The sequence below is a fragment of the Pteropus medius genome, unplaced genomic scaffold (genome assembly GCF_902729225.1).
Source record: "Pteropus medius unplaced genomic scaffold, Ma_sr-lr_union100, whole genome shotgun sequence".
Lineage (NCBI taxonomy): Eukaryota > Metazoa > Chordata > Mammalia > Chiroptera > Pteropodidae > Pteropus > Pteropus medius.
This window is the reverse complement of record NW_024354499.1, coordinates 259,746-273,108: the sequence shown is the minus strand read 5'-3', so window position 1 is coordinate 273,108 and position 13,363 is coordinate 259,746. Positions and strand designations below refer to the sequence as shown.

General features: G+C 35.3%; 1 protein-coding gene across 2 annotated transcripts in view; it reads right to left on the bottom strand.

Annotated features, from left to right (window-relative positions):
* The window catches only part of MEIS1 (Meis homeobox 1), a 128,639-nt gene that overhangs the window by 5,995 nt on the left and 109,281 nt on the right, over positions 1–13,363 (bottom strand). The window lies entirely within an intron of this gene.

Below are 13,363 nucleotides of genomic sequence, written 5' to 3'. Positions count from 1 at the left end.
TTTTTTGCTCTTTATGCAAAGTCTGAGGTCAAGGCAAAGTCACAGCTATATAGTTATTCAACTTATCATCTTGCTTTCTCTAGCTAGTCCTAAAAATTTATAATAAGTGTCTTATTAAGACACTTGTGTCTTAAGATTTTTTTACAATGTCAGTAGCCCCTCAAAAAGTGGTTAGTCACTAAAAAATAAAAAATAAAAAAATGGTTAATACAAGCTCTCCAAAGTCCTGTTCATGAAATTTCTAACTCAAGATCCTTTCTATACCGAGTAATACTAAGAATTACATATCAAATACAGAAAATGAACAGGGCATATTAGATTCTGAAATAGTAAATTGCTTTTAGTTCTCAACTCGGATTTGAATATATTCAACATGAGCAGCACATAAAAATACAATGAAAAGTTTAATAATGCACTATTAATAATTAAAGGATCCATAGTCCAGTATGAATTTTAGTTTGTAAGTCTGCCCACTTCAGGTAGAAAAATAGTCCGCAGAAACTAAACTATTAAACAAACAGGGACAGGTTTTTAGAATAAAAATGCATACTTCATGACATTTTAAGATTCTCAATATCTTATATCCTTATGTTTTTTCATTATCTAAGAAGTAATTAAAATAAATAATGAGACTGGAATCTAACTAAAAGGATACCGTTGAGGCTAACTCTTATTGGCAATGTATATTATGTCTGTTCTTGAATATGAAGTCCCTGGACTGCTAATAAAAATATTTAAAACATAGATCTACAACAAATTGTGTTGCAAATCAGGTTATCATTATCTTGTATAAACCATGAAAATTGGAATCATGTGAGCAGAAGGTTAGATTAATTCTCCATTCTCATTATAAGCACAGGTGTAGTAAAAACACCATGTGAAATAACCAATTAAAATGAAAAAAAAATCTGCTTTTTCATTAGCTGCTTTCACTGCATGACCAATTAGAAAATTATTTAATATTAATATTCTGCACATACCAAAAGTAATTTTCATAGTAACTAATATAGGTAAGAGATCAAAAACAGTTCTTTATCTACAGTGCTGTTCACAGTCTACAGGCTTTTAGTGGGAAAGAACTCTGCCTGATAACTTTTTTTTACGTTCTTTTAAAAACATAATATTTTATGGATGTGATTTATATTATTTAGCTAAAAATAGGAAGAGCATTTTTTAACAGAAGCCTCAGCTCGGAGAAATTAAGTGACTTACTTGAGGTCACGTGTTGCCCAAGAGATGTGAATAATTTGCTGAATGACACACAGCTGGCAAACAGTAGCAGGCGTCCCTCTCTCTAGCATCATAGTAAGCGCAAGGCCACTACTGTGCCACCTACCTAGAAAATTCCAAACTACACAGATATTTTAAAATGAGCTAGTTTTGAGCCAGTCACCACTGGCAACAACTCTACTGTTGATTTGGGGAATAACAATGACTGGACATTTTGTAGATTGGGAGTTTTGATGACTGCACTGTTTGTGTATAGAGACAAAGACAAGGTTATGCATAAGAAGATTCAGTGACTTAGGTTATCTATATTCCAAAGCTTACTTCCTTCATACTGGTACATTCAGTTTCCAAAGACCAATTTGTGTTTGAATCCATGACTATTAAACCCATAGAATCATAGACAAATTACACTTCAGGTTTGAAAAGGGCTTTAACTGTCAGCTAGCTTGCTTGCTGACCTGAATCCCCTCTCTGATATCCCTACCAAGTAGCTGGGTAGCCTCACCTAGACTGTTCCTAATACAGCACTTGCCACCTTACCTGAGAGTCCATTTATTCCATGGACAAGGCAATTGTTAGAAGGTTCTGCCTTACCTGATCTAAAATGCTTTCACCAAAACAACTCCTTGGGGTAATTTAAACAATGCTAATCGCATTTCTTCAAGATAGCTTTTCAAATATTTAAACTATAGCCATCATGCCCCATTGTCTTCTCCCCTCTTCTGCCCTCTTCTCCCTAGCTGAAACATTTATGATTCTTAACAAGTTCCTTCTAGAATGTGGATTTTTCTAAGATTTTGAGTCCACTCACCACTTGGGTCACTCTCTGCTCGCCAGGCTCAGGTTTGTCTATGTGCCTCTGAAGGTTGTCAACAGACAATGCTAAGTGCAGTTATTCCAGCCCTGCCGTGGTCCCCATGTAGTGAGCAAACACCTTACCACAGCCCCTTAGCTAAGGGCCCACAGGTACTAGATATTACTTGCCTCTCTTTTCATGGCCATTAACCATTTGTTGTTATTGACAAACCAGATCTGGGCTACCTATAGGATATAGAGATATGAAGGTGGGAATTCTTTCATTAAATAAAATAAAAATAATAAAACGTTGAAAACCTAAGAACACCTAATCACTGCCTAACTGTTGGACCACGTTAGTAGATACATTTGGAACTTCTCACTTTTGAAAACTTTAAACAATTTTTTTCAATATAGTCGACATTACTAACTCATATAGGATGTAGTAACTCTCAGAAGTTTATTGAATTATAATTCCTATACTTACATGAAGCACATATTATTATCTAGGGTCACAGTGGACATCTTTATCTAAAAATAACTCACAGCAAAATATTTTATTTTTTAAAACGGCACCTCTTTGATCTTAAAATCACCACAATATTTGATTCTCTTTAGTGTATGTTATCATTATCCTAGACTATCTTATACGTACTCTCTTTGGATTTATACTCTATACAGCAAAGCCATGTGTTTAGATGGCTTCAGGGTGAATTCAAATAGAAAAACATTTTCCTTCTGGGCAAAGTAATAAAATGACATTCTTGCTCCTCCCACTGTAAGTCAAACAGAGGTCAGTTCTCCCATCCCTGTATCTGTTTAAATAAACTGGTCCAGCTGTTTGTTTCTAAAATGCCCTTTGACCTTGTGTCTCATCCTCCCTGCTTTTGTGACAGAATGCTTTACTTTCCATTGTGGAAGATTCTAAATTATCAAGAATTTTCTAAACACTGAACCAAAAAAGACCTTCAGATTTTATGTGAACTTATATGAACATATTTCCTTCTTAAAACCCTGAAATTTCAAGAAGCATCAGTAAAATACTTATTTTAAGCTCATCTGTGTATTCGAACATATGTCTATATTTACTTATGAATATATAAATATATATATTAGAACTTGAAGATAAGAAGAAATGGTGTTTTGAGAGAAAAATAAAAAAGAGAATGATAAAATTCCAATTTGAATGTACAATAAAAATACATCTCCAACAACCACACAATAGTTTAAGATAAAATATACCCATGAAATACACACAATCTTTAGAATTTTCCATATTGAAAAGGTGACTTTAAAAAGTTTTTTAGTTTAAAGATGTAAGAAACAACTTTTACAATTTTACAATTGATGTCTAAACATTACAGCCCTTAAAACTCAGATGTATAATGTCAGGAATACATGACTACTGGACAGTGTTTCTTACTCATTAAAGCAGTTTCGTACCTTGGTTTAATAGAATGTAGCTCAAATTTGTCATAAACTGGGCATTTAAAAAGATAAACCTTTTAGTTAAGTACGCTTTCAGGTTGGGAAACATCCTGTTTGCCTTTCCATATTACATTCCAAACATCGAGGTATATATTTTTTTAATCCTCATTTTGCTTTGAAAACACAATCTTCTTCTGTAAAGTACTCTTTAAAAACTGGATAACTCATAGGTGGTAGAAGATTGAATTAGGGAAAGAATTCTTATATTTCTTTTATTTATAGAATCATGGATTAGAAATTCTTCCTGTAACCAAACTATCTCCTTTTCCAAAACAAGAAATTTTGCAAAGGAAGGAAGATAATGGATTTGGTTTTATAACTTTATTCCATGTCAAAAAAAAAAAAAGTGGGGGGGATGCATATCTTTTTTAATTAGTTACTTATTTGAGACACAGTCTTACTAAGGGGCCGTCGGAAGTTAATAGAGGAGCAAAATTTTCAAAAATCTGAGACACAGGATCATCTTAAAATTGAATTTTATTCTTTACATTTTTAAATAGGAATCAGACAAAGAGAATGGGAGATGAACCTTTGAGTTATGCTAAAAAGAAACAAGAAGTTTTGCTTTATTCTTTCTTTTCTCTTCCTCCTAGATATTTTTATTATTAGACTTTTTAATTTTTTTTTTCATTCTGATAATTCCACCTATCTCCTTTTATTCTCAGTCTTTGAATACCTGAATAGTTTTCTGAGCAAGATCTGGTAGAACAGCTTTCTAAAGTTGACCTTTGTCCTTTAGTTTATCCTCCACTCCTCGCCTTGGTTCCTTCCCACAAAACTGGATCGCTAAGTTTAGTTTCCTCTTCATGAGAACCAGGAGAAGTGAAGCGATTAGAGTGGGTATCCATCTGAACCAAAAACACAAGGTACATTCTCCCAGTTCCACAGGCAATTTTTTTCCACATAGCTTTGCCTTTTTCCTATACTCTTACACCCTTTGCCTTTCTTGTATGGTTCTCTGTAATACCAACAAAACTAAAGAAAAATTACTTGCTCATTTTCAGAAATGGCATTTTCACTTTACTCAATCAATTCTATTCCTCGGTGTTTACCACCCTACTTATTCACTGATGATTAAGGGGAGCCCACATTTTGTTATGTTTGCATGTCACAGCTAACTCAGTGAACCACATAAAATCAAAACGTTGTTGTTTCCAAACAATGACATGACTGTCAGTCATTCTCACAGTGCTTCTTGCCAACTAGGCATAAGTGGCTAGTCAGCAGGAAGGTAGGTACCCACCAAAATATGGAGAAATACCATTTTATAATACCGTTCTATGCCCAAGAAGCTAAAATTATGACCTTAATATTAAAGAGATTTCATTAAATAGCAGGATATGTCAGTAAAGATGCCTTCTATACCTATATCATTGCTTTTAAAAAGTATTAATTATACTCATCTTTGATTAATATTTAGGTATAGTTAGGAATACCTATATACATACTTTAATCATAATAAAAATTAATACCATGCATTCTTAAGTAAAAGTATTGGTGATTTCTACATGCACTATTCTTTCGTTAGTTAAAAATAAACAACATGCAAATATAATACTTAATTAATATATCATTCATTTAAGTAATTTTGATAAATATTTTTATAGAACTAAGCCTTTTGAAAAATCTTCAAATATAAAATTTCACATTGGAAGGTAGTTGCTGAGTTCTAGAATTTTGTCCTTTTCTATTCTGTGAATTTCTCTTGACATAGCATTTCTTTCAACTTTATCACAGTCATTTAAATAAAAGTATATGTACTACATTTTTTAAAAGTCAGCATTTCCTAATAACTTTAAGGCCTGTTTTATAAACAGACCCTTCAGGGAAAGAGTTCTAGCTATCTCCCAAATAACTCTCTGTTCTTTAAAACAAGAAATCAACTTTAAAATCTTTTGCTGGAATTTTTCATTTTAGATTTACATTTACTTATTAGATTTAATGATCCATAACTGGCAGTCTTCAGGGTCCAAGCCTTCTACACTCTTTTTCTCTGTGAAATAAAATGTCATGAAACATGATTTTAAGATGCTTAAAAAAGTTGACTTAATCTTAAGTAAGTCAAACATTATGAAATCATGTTTTTGGTATTATTTTTTTCCTAATTTTTCAACCTCTTCTAGGATCTAACAGTTTCAGGACTGCAATATATCATCCATGTGTCTGAAGGTGGAGGAGGTGAGTGGACAAGAGGGGAGAAGGGAGCACAGGTTCTGCGCCCCATCCACTCTAGAAACATAATATTGAAATTTGCTCAAATCACAATAAGCCCATCAATGAGCAGTCTGGGGAGGCTCCCCTTCTCTTCTGGTGATGGGTATATTTGTCAAATTACTCTAGAAAGAACTTAAATTGTCTAAGACAATTGCAGAAGTTAATTATATATAAAATTTTCTTCAAAAAAACCATGGAAAAAAAATCACTAATTAGTTGAAAATTTGAATGCAAAGTAATAACTAAACTTGTGTATTATTATGGACTTTAGATGTTGAAGTAAATGCCAAATATTTCATCACTTGGTTATATACAACAAAGTTTGCCTTAAAAAGCAAATTATAAAATGATTTTTTATTCTAAAAATATATAAACTTGCTAAATCCTTTAACCTGACCTGATTCAAAGCAAGAGTGGCTTCTTTAGTGGGCGGGGGAGGGGGGGTCTCTATTTTTTTTCGCTACTATCTGCTACCTGCTAGATCACTAAAGCACTAGGCTCAAAACTCAGTAGAATAGACTGTGGGGATATCTCACCAGACCCAGCATAAGAAATACACAATAGCTAAAAATATCTGAAGTATCCATTGACATAAAGCATAGGTAACAAAATGACATTTATAAAATATTTACTTAAATGTGACAGACAGTTTGCCAAATTTGAGCTTGTATCACCATGTAAATATAAGAAAAATAGCAGCTTGCTTAAAATATATGGAATTAAAATTATTATCAGAACAAAGAATAATTGAATAATTGGTAAAAAACAAAATAAACAAAAAAAAAAACCTCCTGTAGTAATGAAAAAGTTAAAATAGGTATAATAATATCTTCAGAGAACAGATGTGTCTCTCTTTGGTTTAAGCTGAACCATTTTTCATATAAATTCTGATTTTCCCAAAGTCACAAAAATTCAATAAAATTCCATCTAACTACCCATTCCCTAAATATTATAGAAAAATATATTTATTTAATAAGAATTTTAATTTTCTGCCAATCTCCATTATAAATAGAATGACCAGAGGATTTATCATCTAATTTGGTATACTTTTGAGAGTAAAGGAACACTATTAATAATTATTCTGGGCAACAGACATAAGCCATGAATGTCCTGGGCAATTTGGGTTTTGGCCAACCTTGTGATCAAATATACACTTTTTTCCCAAATAAAATTTCCCAAATAAAATTGAATGATTGGAATTGGAACCCTTTTGCATGAAAACAGTGACCAGCCCCAGCATGCATATGGAGTTGTGGCATCCCAGAGCCCTCTTGACGTATCTCTGAACTCTTTCCCTCCTCTAGGATCTCTCCTTTATTTGCCTCAGTCCTCAAGACTTGACCAACCCAAAACTTTCTGGGCCTGGAGTCTCCACTCGTGCCAAGGGAGGATATCTCAAAATTTAGCTTGATTTCTACTTTCGCCTGCCAGATTAGGCTACAGAAAGACACAAGGAAGGTGACTTGACCTGAAGGGAGGCCTGTCTCCATTCCTTAGAATGTTCACTGTAACTTCTGTTTCAGTCAGTAAAGCTTGAAACCTCAGTTCTATGTAATGTACATCAAAATGTAATCTATAGGCCCTGAAATACAAATGGAATCACTTATACCTAAGTGTAAAAATCTCTCATTTTCAAATGAAGACACTAAAACTAACAAAATGGCCTCCTCTTAGAACTTGTCAAATCTTTGAAAAATGCTTATGGGCGTCTAAGTCACATGGGGGAAAGTTTGGAGAATGTGTATTTCACTTCCAGGTTGCTACCCTTTTCTTTAAACAACATCACACGTAATTACCACTTTGAAACACTGGCCAAGGGCAGAGAGCAGTGTCTAGTGAGAAGAGTGGCAGAACTAACAGGAAAAGTGCCACTTACTGGCTCTGAGATCATAATAGTGCTTAGGTGCTGGAACTGTGACAATCGAGTGAGTTGATGTTTGTGAAAAGTGCTTTGCAAATCGAGTGAGTTAATGTTTATGAAAAGCGCTTTGCAAATTGTAAAGCCTAAGACAGGGGTTTGTTGGGATACTGTCACGATTCTCAAAAGTACCTAATGGTACAAAAAAACATGCATACAAATGCTTACAGAGTGAGAGGAGGAAATAACTCAAATGTCCATCAACTGATAAGTGGATAAACAAAATGTAGTATATCCATCCATACAATGGAACATTATTTAGCCATAAAGAGGAATGAAGTACTGATGAGGCAAGTTATGATGTGGATGAAATTTGAAAACATTATTCTAAGGGAAAGAAGCCAGTCACAAGATCACATATCTGATAACATTTATGTGAAATGTCCAGAACAAGCAAATCTAGAGAGATAGAAAGCAAATTAGTGGTTGCCAGGGGCTGGTAGGATGGAGGATAGAAGTGTGGGGTGAGGTAATAGCTAAAGGGTACAGATAATAGAGTATACAGATACTGAGTTATAATGTTGTACATCTGAAATTTATATAATGTTATTAAACAATGTTATCTCAATTAAAAAAATAAATAAAAGTAATAAAGGGTACAGGGTTTCTTTTTTGAGGTGGTGGAAATGTTCTAAAATTGATTGTGGAGATAGTTTCGCATATCTGTGAATATACTAAAAACCACTGAATTGTACATTTTAAATGGGTAAATTGCATGACATGTGAATTAAATCTCAATAAAACTGTTAAAAAATAAATATATAATGGTGGAATAGTAGAGGTACTGGACTAGGAATCAGCCCTATCCTTCCTCTAATTAGCAGCATAACATTGTCAGGCCCAGAGCCTCATCTGTCAAATGATGCATAAAATCCCATCCAGGTCTTGGACTCTGCTGTTCTGTAGCACAGGATTTCTAAAATTTTAATCCAGGCTCACTTTTGATAAACTTCAAATTCTTATATCCCTTTGTTGTTTGTAATTTTAAAAGAAACGGCATTACTAAAATCCAAAGTTAATTCTCAATAGGGTTTTTAACACTACATTCACTTAGAATGATTCTGATATGTATTTTCTGGCCCCCCAATCCATCTCACCCCCACTTGGACCTGAGGATGGGAATCTCTGCCATAACCTATTGTATTTTCCTTTCTGTAAACAGTACCGCCAGGTAACCAGCTGTTGGGGCTAAAATCTGACATCTTTGGACACGTACAATTCTTTCCATTAGCTTTTCACCATCCCTTACTTCCTGCCCTTTCCAAGTACATGTGAACTCTGACCCAAACTAGGGATCAAATAAAGTCAACCATAGCAGATATTCTATGGATATAAGCCAGGAGAACCCTTCCATCAGACAGTTACCCTCAAAATTACTGGTCTACATTTAAATTAGCATCCTAGAGTAGAAAATACTGGAAACGTAAATATATATGTGTGAAATAAAGTATTAAAACAATATAAAATATAAAAACTTAAATATATTTATATATATCATAAATGTACATTTATATATTATATATCTATATATAAATATAGATATATTTTTAATCGTGGTGCATTTAACTTCCATCCCTAGGCAATATACTGTGCTTGAAAAACAGTGACTTTATCAGTGTTGAACCAGATCTCTTCAATGACAGGAAATTCATTTTTGAGCTAAGTTACATTTAGAACCCAGGACCAATAACCTCCATGGGCCTGAGAGAGTTACGTGTTTGAGAAAGGAAATTTTTTTCCCTTTTCAGTGACGGATCTAATCTCGTGAGGCATTAGGTCCTTTAGTCACATTGGTTAAGAGGGTAAAAAGGAAAAGGGAGCTCTCAAGGATGAGAACCGATTAAGGTTTTTTGTTTATTTGTTATTGTTCAGGTGTCAAGAGCCCGATAGATTTCATTATTTCCCATATTTAATGGGCCAGGCTTCAAAGCCCCGTAAGAATGAAAATAAAATAAAGAGGAAAATATCAATGACTATGAGGGCATTGAACAGGAGAGCCCTGTACTTGCCACAGTTACAAGCACCCATGTTGTTGGAGGGATTTTTTTTTTAATTGTTCTCTTTCTCCTTAAAAATTAAAAAAGGAGCAGAACGAAATGCTAAGCATTTACACAAAGCTCTAGGCATTCACACATTGGAGCGATGCTGACAAGACCCAAGACAAAGTCCACCCTCAGAAACACTTCCTTCCCCTGCGCCCCTGGCTCCACTCCATTTTTGAGAAAATTGTTTTATTCAACAAAGAGGCAACATTTGCCCCATTTTTTCATGTTTCAGGCTGACTTTTTAACCACTCAGAAATGCTGTTTGTTTTACATAGGCGCAGCCTGAAGCAAGATGATGATGTAAGTGAGAGGGGAGAGGGGGTCTCTGTGGGCACAGCTCCGTGCTTCAGGACTCAATGGTTAATCACCCAACACCAGCCTCAGCAACTGTTGACACAAAATAGGTGGATCAGGTCTGTGCAAGCAGAAAATACCAGAAAGGCAAACTATATGTAAACACACTTAAGACAGATTTGACAAGAATAGACCTAAACCTGACTTGCTAGGAAACTCCTAATGTCTAAAGAAAGCTTCAATGTCCCTCTCAGCTGGGGCTGTATCCCCTTACAAAGTTTCCTTTCAGAAGAAAAAAAGTAACATTTCAAAAACTAAAATAAGTTTACAGAACGCAGCTCAGACATTTGTCCCCTTGATTCACGTAGTGTGAGTTTCAAATCTGCTCCTACATGCAGGATTTATGTAATATAATAGTTCTACATACACCTGGAGTAGAGCCAAATGAGAGAGAGGGGGGAAAAAAATCCAACATGCGCATACAACCACAATTCAAAAAGTTATTCCTCCTGACTTATAAAACGCATGCAAAGAAGTAAATGGATAATGCTTAAACAGTCTTTTAATCTTATCTAACTGACACCTGACAACCCATTACTTATAGATTATTAATGCACCCACTAAAAAGTTTGTCATGTACAAAATTACTGGAGAAAAAGATTGAATGCCCGAGGAAAAAAAACAAATTTTAGCTCTCCAATAACTTCAGAAATTTCAAGCCTATTATCTGTCATGCCCTTCAAAAGCTCATAGCACACTGCTAAAAACAACTGATTTATCTTTATTATAAATCCTAAAATGACAGCATACATGTTTTCCATGTCTTGCAATAATGTATAATTTCATCTAGTTTTCATTTTACAGTGCTCAATTTGCTTATTTAAGATGAAGAAAAATAACAACTTTTTAATTAATCTTCCTGTCTCTTTATCAAAGGATCTGCTCTTTTATCCACTCAGAGTGTAAAGCTGGAATCAGAGTCGGTTTCAGAATATTCACCTTGCTTCTCTTTAGTTCACATTATTATACAGTCTAGAATATTAAAGCTAATGTTCTAGACTGTATAATGTTCTAGACTGTAGAATGGAAGAGGCTTAGAGTTCCGCCAATTAGTCCTCCCTGTCCACCGAAGGCAGAGGAAGCTGTTGCCCATGGAGATAAAGTGACTTGATCAAGGACACACATCTAATTGGTGAGCAGTGGGGACGACAGATGAAATGTTTTGACTTGAAATGTCTTCTTCCCCCTACATTCCCTCCCCATACTCGCCCTGTATAAATTGCATGTTGTCATGAGGCTTACAGGAGAATTTGTTCCTCGGCCACTTGCAGATGCCAGGGCTCTTCCGCCTTGATCCTGATGCCTCTCAGCCCCCTCACTTCCCATGCTCTCCGCAGGTAAAAGGGAGTCAGATCCTGCTCTGCCAGGTTGTGTGATACGGAGGGAGTTCTTTCCATTTCTCTGACCAAATATTTGTGCCAAGAGACTGAAAACAACAAATCTAGCTTAATTAGGACTTGCACAAGTCCTGCTGGTCTGCACACCTTGTTTAGTCAACTACCGAGCCAGTGGTTTTGCTGACTTGAAAGGGACCACAGGTATTCAGAAACATTGCGTCCACGGTGGATAAATCAACCTCCCAACTCACTCACTTGAACTCCAACCCTAAGTGGTCCTGAAACACTTCCTCAGGGGGTACACACTCTCAACTTCAGGCATCACATTCTTGTCTTATCCTGAAAAAGCGCACGAACAGTCTGAACGCGGGCTAGAGGAGAAACAGCAGTTACACAAAACAGTGTTTAGACTTTCAAATCTACCTTCCTACATCCGGCACCTTCCTGTTTCTCTTCTCACCTAGACTCAAGGTCCCTTGGTAGAAAGGGCAGGGTTTTTCCATCCATCCCAGTATGCCAACATCTTCCCCTTCCTCAGGAGTTTCCATCTTTCATAATAGGAAGGAACGATGTGATTTAACATAGCAGGGGTGGGCGGTGGCGAGAAGCTTTGAGTAAACTGGTGTGGTAAAACTTCCAACAAAGTATATCGAACAGACTGCAGTCTTTTTCAAAGAGGACTGTTTGTTGTAAATTTTGAAAATCTGCAGACAAAAGCAGTGTCTCTGTTGAACTCCTAAGACTCTCTGACATGACAATACCTGAAGGTTTCTAAATTCACAGCTCTTTTCCCTGCGAGCTATTTGCTCAGCTTTCTTAGTAACACCCTGCCTGCCTGGCACCCCGCCAGCTCTGTCTCAGGCAATATGCAAGCTAAACACTTTTTGACTGATTTCAATATTTTCTTATGAGCAACTAGACAGTATTTTATCTAGTGAGTATTACTGATTGCTATAATCTAAGCCCAGAGTAAGTGGCTGTAAAGGTAATATTATTAGAATTGACACTCGAGGTGAAAAGCGTAGCAATTAACTGTGTCTCGGAGAACAACAATGCATTCTGAAATGTTCTGGAGAGTTTTTCTACTTAGATCTCCTTTTTCCTCTTCTTTTAAAAAATACTGCTCCTGTTACTCCATTGATCAATTATAAGGTCTACCTTAAATTTAAGTGTAGGTGGCACTCAAATTCTTAAGGGAAAAATTAAACCACCTGCTTAATAAAATTACCTTTTGTGTGTGAAGTTGTTCCATTCTTAGGTGATTCCTAGGCAAGGAATATTACTATATACCCTACACATTCATTTTTTAGCTGAATAACAAACAAACGACCCGGTGCCTCTCGCATGGTGCCTTGTTTTTTTACATCTGTTTTTCTTGTTTTTGTGTCATGCCTCTGCTTAGCTTTATTGACAAAACAATCTGTGCCTAATGTTTAAACAACATCTGTAAAATGTATTATTAAATTATGTTGGAAGAAAAAGCAGAGCAATTCTATGAAACCCTATGACCCTCTATTGATTTTTAGATCATAGAAGTTGAAAGGATAATCTGTGAATGTTTTAACATTTACATCTACACAGGTACCTGTATTTACAGGACCTTTGATTACTTATAAAAGTATTTGTTACATTATTACCATAACTCAGAAAGAAACCTGACCTTTAACAGTCAAATCTGTTTATTATAATAAGGGAGATCCTATTTTTAAAAAATAAGTTTATATCTTTACCTGTCAGTGGCATAAATCTACTTTTTTTCCCCTCCTAGTAACAACTGGGAAGTGATGCCTGAATGCTTTGCAGTTTTGAAGGCAGTAAATGAAGTAACTAGGAAAAGCTAGTGTATGTACTAAATCTGAGAAGTAAAGAGCTGCGATAGTTCTATAAAGTGTCACCTCAGATGTTCGGATGCTCCCCGGGATTTTATGCACCCTATTGATGGAGAGTAATTTTTTTCTCCACGTACATATTGTATTTCACAT